Genomic DNA, 15,775 nt, shown 5'->3' with positions numbered 1-15,775 from the left:
GCTGCATCTGTTTGCACTCCCGTTCCCTTATGTACAAATTATGAATGAGAGAATAAAATATATGTATAGTAATGAATATAAATCCCCTTTGAATTCCAGTAAAAATCATTATGGATACTTTTATAAAATTAAGATAAGTTTTAAAACCAAGTTTTTAAAAGGTCTGATAATGTTATGTATATAGAGATAAAGGAAAATAATAATAGAAATATGTGAATAATGTATAATAATTTTATGTAATTGAAGTTAACAACCAGAGAAAAATTCAAAAACCACAAGGCATTTATAAATCAAATTTAAGTTTATTTAGTTTTCAAAGGTATACATGAATAGGAGATTGACTTGGCTAAGTCCTTATGTCTGGGTTAAATCACTGGACTGTTAGGCTTCTTACACAATATCAGTAATGTGACTCAATGAATTAATGTAATTTAGAAGCACAGAGAGCAGGACAATGTGTGCCACATAGATGGAAAACACATGAAGACAAAAGCTTGTTCTGAGTTTACCAATTCCATACCTCTCAGTCCTCAAGCTCTGAATTCTGTATTTGTTAATAAATGAAAGTAAATATCTGAAGATATAAAGCTGACTTTCAATTGTGGACTTTATAACTTCTATAAGCCATTATGAACTATCTCAGATTTGAGAGCCTATTCCTTCTAGTCCAGACACTGAATAGTTTTACTTGCTATGTTGTTGGGTTTATGCAGACAATGCTGAAAGGAGACATTTCACAGCTCTGCATTAACAAAATGCTTATGCAAATAAAGATTATGACTTAGCAAAACAGCCAAAGGGAACATAAAAAGGCTCATTCTGAGAATGCAGTCTGCCCCTACAGAGACTAACTAGCAGAAGACCTCCAGAACTTTTGTGTCTTGGACACCAGAATGAGTAGAATTTTTCTGGTGCACATTCATTGGCTGAGTTAGGTGCACTCATTAATTCAATACTACACTGAGTTGTTGCCATACTGGATTATGTTATTAGTATCCAGCCTGGTCTCATGTTTCTGTCAACAATTGAAGAAAACTGAAATGACTGGGCGAAAAATGCATTGCAGTATCAAAATGACACTGTGTTTTTCATTGGCAGTGTAGTCCTCTATTGTCATGTGGATAATCAATTCACATTCAAATTCCGTCACTCTCTGCTAACACTCATGGCCACAGATGTTATTGATGATCATAAATGAAGTCAATGCCTCTTAAAAATCTTGCCGCACTCTATTTCTCAGTTACCTAATGTATCAGACCATTTGGACTGCCTTTTTAGTCATTAAGAATTTATAGTTTCCTGGGGATTCCTGGGTAACCTTTCATTTTAAGAAAACATAGAATTGGGAATTACAGTGTGCTCAGAAATAGCTACCATTTCAAAAGCTAAAGATTCATTTAAATTATGGAATGTGAAAACGCTAGTCCTAAAAATACTAACAATTTGTATTTATGTGTAGAGTTTTAGTTAACTATAAAAAAGATGCAGATTATTTTTCAGAAGTATAGGTGCAATTGATAATTGGCCCTTAACTCTGTTTCTTGACACTGTAAGTGTAAAACTAATATCACAATTATTTTTTAAAATAGAAGTCTCAGTGGATTATATAGCTTTACATTAATTCCTGCCTATATCTAAACAGTAAATGTACTTTGCTTAACTTCGTGTAATATCTTCCATGTTTACACTTTATAATGTCATGGGAAACTTGTTTCTTAGGTTCTGAAAATATAGCTTAACATATCAAAAATAATTATGAAAGTGAAGACAATGAATTTTGTAAAAATCTTTGTTATATTCGAGGGTGGGAGGAATAATGTCTATATTATAAGAAAACAAACTGATGGTAAAAACTCCAATTAACATACTAATAATTTTATCAATCAATACTTAGCAAACTAACGGACTTTATTGGATTAACTGAACTATTTCAACACATTTCCTTGTAACTGCATGCTTGGTAGAGCCATACATCCTGTTCCTAGAGTGGTAAAGTCATATTTCAGAAAATAATAAAGCAATGAATATGAGTATGGGGGTGAGATTTATCATAAGAAGAGTAAAAGTGAATATATTTTAAAGGGATGTTCAAAGCCCTTTCACCTTTTTTTTTTTAAATTCTAACAGTCCAAGATAAACAAGGCAAGTATTTATAATATTTTCATAACAATTCATACCTGCTGTAGAAGTGTACTCTAACACAGTGAGTTCACACTTGGAAGATGAAGATTCTTGTGCTGACTGTGCCACAAATTAGCTGTTTGACCCACATAAACAATTTCCCCTTCTTTGAAACCTTGCTTTACTCCTTTCATCTATAGCAGGGGTCCCCAGACTCCCGGGCCACTGGTACCAGTCTATGAAGCAGTGGGGAAGCAGAGACTAGGGAGCATCACTGCCTGAGCTCCACCTACTGTCAGGTCAAGGGTTTCCAAAAAAGTATCTGAGCCACCATCTAAACTTCGTGAGAGAAAGCTTTTACACACTCTTACTTACCACTCTTTTTTCAGTTTCTTGACATTTCTTGGCATATAATAGACACTAAATTTTGAGAAACTTGTTCAATAGTGACTGGCTTGGTGATAGAGACACAAGTCTATCTCTTGACATCACTTTAGTCAGAATTTTTTGTTTTATTTATGAGATTACCATTAAGATGTATTTGTATTAAGAAATCTAGTATTTAAATAGTTTTGTAGATCTGGGCTGGATGATTTGTATGATCTTCTAATTTTATATAAATGAGGTCTTTTGAAGGTTTTGCCTGCCAAAGGTTTAAAAGCTAAAATAGAAATAGAAATGGAACCCAAGCTTCCTGACATGGTAATCACAACTTTTTAAAAAAATAAGACTACTTAAAATAAAAAACAAAAAATATTTTGTTTAAAAAGGTGATTTTTCAGACTCTTTGAACACTTCAAGGAACCAGAGAAATACACTATGATGTTTGAAAACATGGTTTAAAGGTAGTTATAGATTCCTAGACCAACTCTGTAACTGACAATATGCCTGATTATTTAATATGTAAAATAAAAACATTAATAACATTTCCTTATGAGATTCTTGTGAAAATATAAATAACAACAGATGTGTACAAACTAAAAATACAACTGGAAAATATATTAGAATTAATTATTCTTAATATAGCATAGAGAGAAAAAAGAGGGAACAGAGAATAAAAAAGGTTAAGAGGTTAAAATAAATATAGTAAGTTTCCTAAAGATACATTTAATTGTAGTTCCAAGAGGATGGGAAAGAAAGAATATGACACATACAAAGTGGAAAAGAGATATGAATCTTTCCAAATACCTTCTGTTGATTCTAGCAACTGTAAGAATATCAAGCAACATAAGTAAAAAACTAGGCGCATCTAGAAACATCATTATGAACTTCAGACTACTAAAAATAATAGCAAAATCAAACAAAAAAAGTCAAAGAGAAGGGAGAGAAGTGAAAGATAGATTATCTCCAGGGGTTGGAATATTAGAATATCAGCTAATTTCTCAACAGCAAAAATGAAATTCAAATACAGAGCTTTGATAACACCAAAATGTTTAAAGTAAAAGTCCCCAATCTAGAATTTTACTTTCACCAAAAAATTACTTTTAAAAGTAAAGAAAAATAAAGACATTTCAGAAAAGCAAAACCAGAAATGCTCATAATAGTACTCACTGAATTAAATTTGAAAATATTGTTTTGTATTTAACACAAAAGAAGTTTGTTTTAATTATGATACTTTAAGTTCTAGGGTACATGTGCACAACGTGCAGGTTTGTTACATATGTACACATGTGCCACATTGGTGTGCTGCACCCATTAACTTGTCATTTACATTAGGTGTATCTATAGCATTAGGATAGCACAAAAGAAGTTTTACATGAAAGAAGAAACGAGGAGCAAAGTAAGTTGTAAAATTAGTAGGTAAATAAAAGATGATTAGCCACTATGTAAAATAATCTGAATGATTTGTGAAGGGGTTTCAGAGATAGAATTAAAATACATGACAAGAGAATGCATGTAAATTAGCACGGATACATGAGCATAAACATACTTAAGATTATCTTAGCTCTCAGGAGAAAAGTAAAGACATTTGTCAGTTTTAGACATTCATGTTAAATATGTATGTCACTATTCCTAAGGAAACCAATACATAAATAAATAAATAACCAAACAAACAATATTGTACTTCCACGACTACCTGAGAGAATTAAAGATGAGGAAAAAATAACCAGTGAAAAATGTTAAGAAAATAGAAAAAAAGGAAACAGATTGAACTGGACACTTATAAAGTGCAAAGGAAAATGGTAGATACAAATTCAACTATGTTACTTATTATATTAAATGGGAATTGAATAAATGCTCAAACAAAATTGCAAGGATTTAGTCTGGAGTTTTTAAAAGTAAACCTATTTTATTTGATATCTAGAATATAAAGAATGAATACATAAAGAGTAAAAGTAAAAAGATAAAATATGTGAAGAATAGTAAAGAGAAAAATTATAGAATTAGGAAATACAAAATTAATTTTAAGGCAAATTGCATTATTAGAGATAGAAAATTTCTTTCATAACTTAAGAAAAATTAAAACATGTGGCATAATAATTAAAATGATTGAATATAATGGTATAAAAATATATAAAGCCACAACTAAGAAAACATAAGGAGATATAGACAGATTCTTAATATATTTGGATATTTTAAAACACCTCTTTTAGGAAATACAGAAAAAGCTAGTAGAAATATGTAAGGAAATAGTACATTTAGCACTCTTCAGTGAACAGCCTTTTACAGGATATCAAGCCATAAGGGATTGCATTGGGAGTTATACCTGATGTAAATGACGAGTTGATGGGTGCTGACGAGTTGATGGATGCAGCACGCCAACATGGCACAAGTATACATATGTAACAAACCTGCACGTTATGCACATGTACCCTAGAACTTAAAGTATAAAAATAATAATTAAAAAAAAAAGTTTAAATTGTGCATTCTTTTAATGCATGGACAGTAAGTGTTTAAAGTGGACTGTATTCTGGGTTGCAAAGCAAGTTTCAACAAATTTGAAATGATTGATATGATCAGAGTGTGTTATCTGACAACAACGCTGTTATGCTAGAAATCCATAATAAAACCATGAGTAGAAATGTCTGATACTCTTAGAATTTACAAAACATATTTCTAAATAATTCACGGCTCAACTATGCAATAAAAATGGAGATGATAAAATAGTTTGAATGCAACAATTGGAATACTATTACTACATTTTAAAGTTTATGGAATGCAGCTAAACTGGTATTTACAGGTTTAGCTGCATTCCATAATCTTTAAAATGTACTAATACATTAGCTTGAAATGTCCAAATTAGATAAGAAGGGCTAATCACTAATATTTTAACTATCATGAATTTACATAATGAATGGTAAAATGAACACATTATCCCAATGTTGGTATGAAGTAAACAGTAAAGAGCAGAAATTAATGAGAGGAAACACACACATACACACAGAATCACACACACAGGCACCCAAACCTACAGTAAATCAACATATCAAAAAGTTGATTCTCTGTAAGAAATAATAAATTTGGCAACTTTTAGATGAAATCCATCAAAAAATTTTTAATTATAACCAAAAATAGAATTAAATGATTCTATTATGCACCAGCAACATAATTGAGGGATATCCTTTGATGACGTGGACATTAAAACAATAATAAAACTCACAATATAAATTCATATTTCAGTAAAATATGTGTAGAAGTTTTATCCTTACAATATAAACACTGAAAACAACTCAAATGCCTATCAAGGGTAAAATGGATAGATACATTGTGATATTTTCTATAATAAATTATATACAAGTTAAAAATTATGGCTATACACATCATGGGTACTTCTTCCAGACTTAATATTGAGCAAATTAAGCCAGGCACAAAAAATACACATCATATGATTTCATTTATATCAAGTTCAAAATTAGTCAAAATTGATGATGAAGATAGAAAGCTGAATTGTGGTTACTATTGAGGATATCAGCCCAAAAGTGGCATATTGAAAACTAATGGGGCACTGGATTTGTCTTTCATCTTGATCTGGGTGGTAATTACATGAATATGTGCATAAGTAAAAATTCATTATGTTGTATATTTAAGATTTATGTACATTATAAATATATAACAAAGTATTTCAATAAGAAAACATTATGGACAGATCTATGACAATGAATTTTAACAATACAAGACTAAATGTATAAATTTTCAGAAAAATATAACTTATCCTAATTCCCAAATTGACTTTAACTTGATTTGTCTTGTGACTGCAAAATTCTAAAAATAAATATTTACTACACCCCACAAACAAATATCACCACTACAGCATACATATCGACACACAGAATTGCACACACCCACAACTGACAGACTGAAATGGTATTGACAAATACTTAATATCTTCAGTAAAATAATTGATAAAAAACTAAAAGAAAGGGAAGAGAGAGGAGCTATCATAATTGAGACAGGATAATAAATAAACTGAAGGACATTGAAAATTACTGTTGTTGAATTAGCCAAGTGGCGTAATAAAACTTTGTTGTTATATGTATTTCTCTAAAATTTTCTAATAATTCATAGTAGTTTATTAATAGATTTTGTAAATTATGCTGTAAGGTTGTGTGTATGAAATTCACAAAAGGATATATATATTACCTCCGATGTTAACACCCACAATTGCTAACACATAGCACAGGAAGTCAAAGACTTCATAAGAGGGCTTGGTGAGGGCCCTGGTTTTCTGTGAGCTAAAGAAGTATGTGTGTAAAACAGGGCTTCATTTACTGAAGATCTACAGGAGCTAGGAACAACTAGGTGATAGCCCCGTGACTCCATATTGATAGACATTCTGTTTTTCAGCTTTCTAATGTAAATGTATATAGATAGCAAGTTTGAAGAGGGGGTAAGGATTCATCATAGATAAGAAATTAGAGTAAAAGATTTTTTTTTTCATTATTTCCCATTTATGAATTTTAAATTATGTCTCACTAGGCTGTGAGACCCCAGGGACAAGGAGTATGTTGGCCACTTTTGCATACTTCCATTATTAGGGATATGTTATTATAATATAAACATGGTATTTGCATTGCATTTGGTTGAATCTGTAGAAATTACAGTAGCCCAATTGAAACATATTCGTTGTTTCCATGACTGAAACATATGCAAGAAATTAAATATGATATGGTTGTGTTACATCTATTTTTGTATATTTTGAATTCAGAATAACTAATGCTTAGTTCTGATACTATCAGAATTTTTGTTGGAATTTTTCAACCACTGTAGTCTTGTTACAATCCTTAAATCCTTAGGATTCTGATAATCCTGTCAAAATTCTGACTTAGAATGTTCTAAATGTATTAGCCATGTTTTTAAAATACTGTTATATTAATTTTGTGGGGCTATATAGTCTTTGAATGATTTTTTTGAAGGGACGGTGTTGTAATAATTCTGTAATTACCCAGTGCAATTGAGTTCTGAAAATTGTTGTAGGTTTAGGAAGCTAAGCCACGTTGCTGCTATGGTTTGAAGATTTGCTTCCCCTGCCTTGCCCCCACATGCATACATTTATATGTTGAAACCTTATTACAAAGGTGAAAGTATTAGGAAGTTGGACCTTTTGGGAGGTGATTCAGTCATAAGGGTGAAGCCCTCATGGATGGAATCAGTGCCCTTATGTAAGAGACCCTAGGGAGTTACCTTATCCCTTCCTCCATGTGAGGACACAGAAAGAAGGCTTCCACTATGGAAACAGACCTCATGGGACACAAAAATCTGCCAATTCCTAAGTCTTGGACTTGTCAGCCTCTGGAACTGTGATAAATAAATTTCTGTTATTCATAAGCTACCCAGTTTATGGTATTTTGTTTAGCAGCCCAAATGGACTAAGATATGGACTATATTTAAAGCAGTGCATTTTAAATGTAAGTCACATGATCTCTAACTTTAAAGCTCAGACACAGTCTTAGAGCTTTAATGAAATTGGATGACAGAAGGGAGAGTTGTTGAAGGCTTAATTCAATTCTATTGGCTTTGAGATATTGGTTTTTTGTAAGTTCTGCTTTCATAAACTTGAAGCTGACCAGTAATGCTGGACTAGATATGTGAGCTTGTAGTCTTACCACCTAGGTACTTGCCATCACATTTTATTTTTTTTTTATTTCAATTGTAATTTCCTATTTTATTTTGCATTGGCTGTGGGTTCCACATCAGATGTGATTTCTTTGAAATATTTGAGTTGATATCAGCCTCCCCTTTTCCTCATTCCATCACAGAAGTCCTCAAACATCATCCAGAGACCCACTCGGTCAGCTCATCACAATCTGGAAAACAAACAAATGCACACACACACACACACACAAAACAAACTAACACAAAAACCGGTGTTTTTATTTTTTTGGCTGTGAGAAAAGTAGATATGTGTTACCACAAAGTAGCAATTTCCCAATCTAATATATCACAATTCCTTTGGATATGGTTAATTGAGAAAATAATAATCATGTTTTTCCCAGAATTACCTGTTTTTCTTCTCTATGCCCCCCTCCCCACACCAACTTTTCTGAGAAAAAAAGGAAGAAACTTACATTTTTATGTGGATATTTCCTGGATTGGGACAAGTATTTCTGTCCTCAGTGGAATAAGAAGCACTGCCAATACCTCTCTCTTCATTTTCACAATTCTCCAGAGCCAGAAAGGGAGAGTTTCTTCTGCTTCAAATTCTCTTTTCCCCTAACTCAAATTTTCTTTTCCTTCATTCTGGCTAACTTTCTGGCTAAGCTTTAATAGAAAAATAGATAACTTTAAATAGGCTTTAAAAAAACTATAATTTGAAGACTAGGCTAGATTACTGATATGCACTTTCTCAGATCAACAGCTTGACTATAATGTTATTACAAATTCAATTTTAAATGTCAAAAAGTATTATTTTTCTCTCTTTTCATTACTTGTTTAAAAAATTTTAATGCATAGTCCAGTCAGGGATATTCTAATCAACTAACTACATGACATTTTAAATCATATACTCAAGAAGGTCAAAAACAATAGGTACGTATATTATTCATATATTTGAAAAACTGTCTCTATTTTACCAAGACTGAAAATACAGCAATCCATGAAACTTGCTCTATTTTACAATCCACCAATCTGCTCACAGTAGAGTGCATGCCAAACATGCCAAACATACCTATTTTTGAAACACGCTGAATTTGGCCAATGGAAAATATAGCATAAGGGAGGTATCTTGAGAGTCAATTTTTTTTTACTGCATATTCATGGATAGGAAAGTTAAAAATGTATTCAGTAAGAAGTTGTATTTTACTGAGCAGTCATACTCAGCATCTACTTATGTAGCCCATGAGTTTATGATTGAACGAATATCTCAAATCTTTACCTGACTTAACAGTGTCATGGATTCAAATTACCGAGGCTTTCCTCATTTGCCTTGTATTTTTGTCTGCAAGGGTCATTTACTAGTAGATATGTAAGGTGACATAATAATATGTATAACTTAACAAGACTTTTCTTTATAGAGTCAGATATTAGTAAAATGTTTAATGTTTCCCGATTTAGGACTCCGTTTCACAGATCTGGAAGCATATTCATATTTGTTCTTAGTAATCAATCTATTCTAAATGACTTGAGACACATTGGACTATATTTGTATATGTCAGATAATTCATTCTAATGTCAGACAAATGTGTAATTATTTAACTATAAAAGTGGATGTGCAAAAAGCATGATTCTATATACTACATTCAATATGTTATAAAACATAGATGCATATATATTATATTTATCATAATACAGTACTTTCCTCTTACCCACAGTTTCAGTTACCTGCAGTCAAATGTGGTCCAATATACAGACTGGAATAAGAGACACTGGAGACTCCAAAAGGTGGGCAGGTGAGAGGGGGGTGAGGGATGAAATATTATTTATTTGGTACAATCATGCCAGTATACTCCAGCCTGGGTAATAGAATGACCTTGTCTCAAACAAATAACAACACACACTCAAAAACAAAGTCCAGACTTCACCACTACACAATGACTCTTGTAACACAACAGCACTTGTGCCCCTTAATCCATAAAACTGTGTAACCCTAAGTTCAAAACAAATGTTGAATAATAAGTATGTTTAAAAAGCAAATGTAGTCCTAAAAGATTAAGTGGAAAATTCCAGAAACAAGCAATAAGTTTTAAATTGCATGTTTTTCTGAGTAGTATGATGAAATATCATCATACTATTCAGCTCTGTCCTGTCTAGGATATGAATCATCCCTTTGTTCAGCATATTCATACTGTACATGCTATCCACCTGTTAGTAGCTGAGAGAGATGATATTTACATAACATTTATCACTGCATATTGTTATAATTGTTTTTATAACAATTGTTTTTATAGTCTTTTATGTAACTACATCTATTTGTAGTTATTGCTATTAATGCCTTATTGTGACTAATTCATAAATTAAACTTTATCAGAGGTATATATGTATAGGAAACAGCATAGCATTTGCTAGGGGTCTTGTAATGTGTGTGTGTGTGTGTGTGTGTGTATGTATATATATACATATATATATACTCTGCAATTAGAAAGATGAAATGTAATAAAGCAACAGTAGTTAGAATGTAAGAAAAATAAATGTACCTCAATTTGTATTATTATTGCCTTGTGTATCTCAATATTTTGAAATTCATTAATATGTCTCACACATTACAGGAAACTTATGAAATCTATGCAGAGGAAAGAGGGAAAGTAAGGGAGGGCGGGAAAGAACAAATAAACTACTCTAAGATTAAAAAGAAGAAAATACAAAGAGAGAAGAAAAGAAAAGAGGCAGACAAATGGATCATTTAAAGAAGGCACTCCTTTTGAGAATTAGCCTATAAGGAAATCAAATCTATGCCTTGGGTGTAATTAGCTGCTTGTCTTAAGCAGATTAGCAAATGTGCAGTTATGCTGTATGAATTAAACAGAAGGTGACATTATCATCAAATACTCTAGATGCAGAACTTGAAATAAGATTCAACAGTATGTATGTACAATATGCATACAAGATATTTTTCTTAATTAAAAAAAGTTCTCCATTATTTTGAAAGTTTCCTTAGGAAAATTTGTTTAATCTAATTACTCATGAAAAGAAATTGATAGAATAAAAATCAATATATCTAAATAAGATATCAAACATCTAAAGAGAATAACCTATCACAAGTATGAGGTATTGCAATTTAAAAGACATCCTTGATCTAAATTTAGCCAAGTTCATTAAAAAAAACTTAGTCAAGGAATACATTTTAAAACATAATTGATAATTAAAATATAATTTCTCCCAAAGTTTACTGAAAAATAAACTATTCTTCACCAATATTAAAAAAATGAGTCTACAATTGGGACAGCAACTTAGATATCATTTATAAGATAAACTCTCTCCTTTGGTTGTTAAATAATTTAGTCAGTGAGCTGAATAGAATTGCTTATTTTTGCTTGTAATTAGGGCAGAGAGTCCTGGTCAGTGTCCTGAAAAGCAAACTATGATTTAAAGACTGTTAACTTATGACTCTAATAAAATGAAATAATGTTCCTGAAACCATAAGAAAATCCTCTGGAGAGACACTAAGACTTTATATGAGATGGAGGTTTATCTATTACATTGCTCCATCAGTTTGTATCCACAGGCAAATTTACTGGAAACACCATTCATTATCTCCTCTGAGCATAATAGTTCAGGTATGAGCAAAGCTGCTGGCTTCAGGCAGAATAGACAAGTGGTCGAACTTTGCATGCCATATTTCTTTCAATGTTGTTCCCCAGGACTGATAATCATCCATGAATGTTTGTACAACCCATAGCACTCTTACTCTCTCTCTCTCTGTCTCTCTCTCTCTCTCTCTCTCTCTCTCTCTCACACACACACACACACACACATTCTTTCTCCTCCCCTCACTCCAGCCTCTCTCCATGATTTCCAAAAAAAAAAAAAAAAAAAAAAAAAGGTTTAAGACTATCACATATTTATCTCATCTGAATTACTCAAGGTTACCTAAAGTTTTAAGGCTGACTTCAGTGCAACATTTCATTCATCTAGTGGAGACCAAGAAATTGATCTTTCTTTCCCTTTTCTTTAACTTGATAACTATTTACTCTATTCCCAAGGGTTTCTGTTCTCTTGAGATTATAGGTTTGAATCTAAAAAAGTTACAATTATAACATACATTTTTCAAAGTTTTTATTTTTATACTTTTATCCTTTGCATATAATGAGATAACTAACAAATACAGTTCCAGATGTTATAGTAGGCAACTCAGAAATGTATAATCTCATATAAGTAATTTATATTTTAAGCAATGTCTTCTAATTTAACCCACTTATGCCTAATGTTCCATTATTGAAATACTAAGCATGTGGGAGTTATTTATATCCTACTGCTCAAGGTCATCGCCAAAATCTGATTTTTCACTCATGCAAAACATCAAAAACTTGCAATCTCAGGCATAAATGGCTTTTGAAGTGTTGCTGGTCTGTGTAGTTTTATATAAAAGAGTGTGTGAAGTGAGATGTAATTAAAAAATGTAGAGTGCATTGGGCTTCCAGTAGTGGCAATTCATCTACTGAAAATAGCTCTGACAGCTAGGAGATTTTATAGATCCAGTGAAGGCCCTGGAAAGCTAACAGCAGTGGAAAATTAAAGGGCTTTGATGCAGGAGAAAGATACCTATAATGTTTAGTATTGGGGACCATATTGCCCCTAAGGCATTGCAGAAGAATATCTGTGAGGTCAACAAGGAGGAAAGGAATGTTGACTGTCTTTTAGGCCTAATAGAACAAAAATTAGAGTTGAAGGCCATTTAGGGAGAAGGTGACCTAAAAAATCCCTGGTACTTTGGGCAGGGTCCCCATAGAAATACATTATAGAATTAAAAAAGAGACACAAGTAGAACTACCCTCAAGGACTGAAGCATAACTTTGCATTATTTTATTTCCTAAATTTAGATTCATGTGATCCAAGTGGCTAGTGTCTCTAGCCATCTGCTAGAAGTAAATATAAATTTTTTCTGAAGAAAGATAAGAGTATACTTAGTCTCTAGTTATTTTTTCCCTAAATTTAAAATATGCAATGCCTATCACTGAAACAAAAATTATCAGGAATATGAGGATAAGGTATGTGACCAAAATCCAAGAAAACACACAAATCACAAATCATCAGGATATTTAGATAAAGGATTATCACACAGATACTTTAAAATTAATGTGATTAATATGCTGATAGAAATAAAAGGAAATGTTAATAGCCTTGCCAAAGAATGGGAAACTATAAAGATTACTGAGCCGAAAAATGTAATAATAAAATTTAAGATCTCAAGAGGTTTAACAGTTGTTAGATACATGTGAATAAGGAATTGGAAGATAGGTTATTAGAAAATATGAGGAATGAAGCATTAAGAGATAAAATAGTAAAACAAAACACAGTAAAGATTATAAGATGCCTAGGGCACATAATATTTTAGAATTCTACCATACATGTGATTGTAGTTCTAGAGTATGACCTCAAATGTGAAAGACAAAGAAGAATAAAAAGGGCAAGGAGGAGGAGAGGAAGAGAAAGGAAAAAAAATAAATAAATAAAAAATAAAAAGAGGGAAGAAGAGGGGAGAGGAAAAGAGAAGAGAAAAAGAGAATAGGGGAGAGGAAAATAGAAGAGAAAAAGAGAATAGGGGAAAGAGAATAGAAGAGAACAAAGCAGAATCAGTATTTGAAGAGAGAACAGGTGAGAATATTTTTAGAAGGATGAAAGATATCAAGCCACAGATTCAAAGTTTTATGAACTGGAGCATGTAATAGAGTGTTTTGGTACCTGGGAGACAAGAAAAGGGGGACAGATTACATATTGTGTGAGTTATTTATGGGATCTACAAGTCATACTATTGTGTTTGAACAAGGATAATTCAGAAAGGAATCTGAACAAAATAATAAAAAAACTTCAGTAATAAACTCAGTTTATTATCTCAACTCACTCAACAACGGTACATGTATTATACAATTATTTCTTCTAATTTACAAATGAGAAATTAAGATTGAAATGTCTTGTTCTAGGTTACACAGTAACAGGCACGACTGAGCTATGTTTATGTGATGTAAGAGTCAAACTCTTAACCATTAACTTCTATAATATCTCAATCATGTTGACATCTATATTTCATTTTAGTTAAAAAAATTACAGTTGTCAAGGTCTATCATTTCACAAATATTATCACTTATTCTCATAAATGCTGTAGGCCATTTCATATTGATTCACATATTTACTAACAACAGATATTTATTTAGTACCCTCAATGGGCCATACATACACTTCCATAAGCATTAGAGTTACATCAGTGTCAATAACTGAGAAGAGTCTGAGATTTTTCCGTACTATTAACAAGTTTTCCTGCCATGGTTTCACAGATGGCGACAGAGAAAGCAAGACTTCTGGGGTAGAGGCAAAGGAATTTATAACTCATGGCACAATGGACAATATGACCTTCATGTTGGTTCCAGTTTCAATTGCCTTTTAAGTCATATGGAGTGACACAGAATGACTTTGGAGAATGCTGTGCACACAGTAAGTTTGCATCACTGCTAAGGAACCCCAAGTTTAAGAAGATTGCACACCATTATACAAGTTTAAGAAGCTTGCATAACATTGTGAAAGATTAACCCTAATCTTTTATAGTGGTACGCAACTAAATATGCCAAACTTTGGCCATGAAGGGATATATTACATTTATTATACTGGGAAGAAAAGAAACGCGTCCTCTGTTTTGAAGGAAGGGACTATCTATGATTTCTACCAAGAACGTTTGCTCTACACATATCCTTGAAAAGACAGTAGAGAGCAAAAGGCTGTAGTGTCTCTACTTATAAGATGTACAGAAATCAAAATGACTCATGGAAAACTGTTTCTCAATAAACAGATGGACAAGAATTTCTTTGTGAAGCTTACATTTTAGGAAAAAAGCTCAGTAAATATAACACATTTTTTAAAAGGTTTTTATTAGATTACAGGTAATCAATGCTAAGAAAAAAAAAAAAAAACAGTGGATAAAAGAGACTGGAAGTATTTGAGAGTGTAGTTTAGATTTGGGCTGGTTAGGGTAGGCCAAGAAAATAAAGTAATATATGCAAATAATTAAAAATAATTTCCCTGAATATTACATTTTTCACTTTTATCCTAATTAATTTCATTGAGAAAAATAAACGCACTTAAAATGAAACATATTTCTAATTTTGTTTATTGTGTATTAAGTCTTCACATGAGAATGGTAAGAATAGTGTAGAAGAGAAAGCCTCTCTAAACCATCACTTTTGATTTTTTTTTTTTTAAGGTAGAAAAAGACAATTTTAATGAAGTAGAACAACAGCCAGAGAGCAACTCTTGACACTGAGGACACCAAGCAAAATCAAAAAGTTAGGAAGGTAACTGAGTCTAGTATTTTAACCTAAAAATGAGGACTTTAAAACTAAATCATAAGAGAGAGAACAATTTTTTAAGAAGAAATATCTCAACGTTTCTTATTGAAACTTTGATTTTTTTTATTTATTATTATTATTATACTTTAAGTTCTAGGGTACATGTGCATAATGTGGAGGTTTGTTACAGATGTATACTTGTGCCATGTTGGTGTGCTGCACCCATCAACACGTCAGCACCCATCAACTCGTCATTTACATCAGGTATAACTCCCAATGCAATC

The 15,775-nt window shown here is 32.0% G+C and overlaps 1 long non-coding RNA gene across 1 annotated transcript in view; it reads left to right on the top strand.

Annotated features, from left to right (window-relative positions):
- LOC105543673 overlaps positions 1-15,775 on the top strand; it is a 395,479-nt gene that overhangs the window by 321,391 nt on the left and 58,313 nt on the right. Inside the window, exon 4 of the long non-coding RNA XR_001006657.1 lies at positions 9,870-9,939. This is a non-coding gene — a long non-coding RNA (uncharacterized LOC105543673). The remainder of the gene's footprint in view (positions 1-9,869; positions 9,940-15,775) is intronic.

Source organism: Mandrillus leucophaeus, unplaced genomic scaffold (genome assembly GCF_000951045.1).
Source record: "Mandrillus leucophaeus isolate KB7577 unplaced genomic scaffold, Mleu.le_1.0 Scaffold1070, whole genome shotgun sequence".
NCBI classification, from domain to species: domain Eukaryota; kingdom Metazoa; phylum Chordata; class Mammalia; order Primates; family Cercopithecidae; genus Mandrillus; species Mandrillus leucophaeus.
Note: the sequence above shows the minus strand (reverse complement) of the source record. Positions and strands in the feature narration are given on the sequence as shown.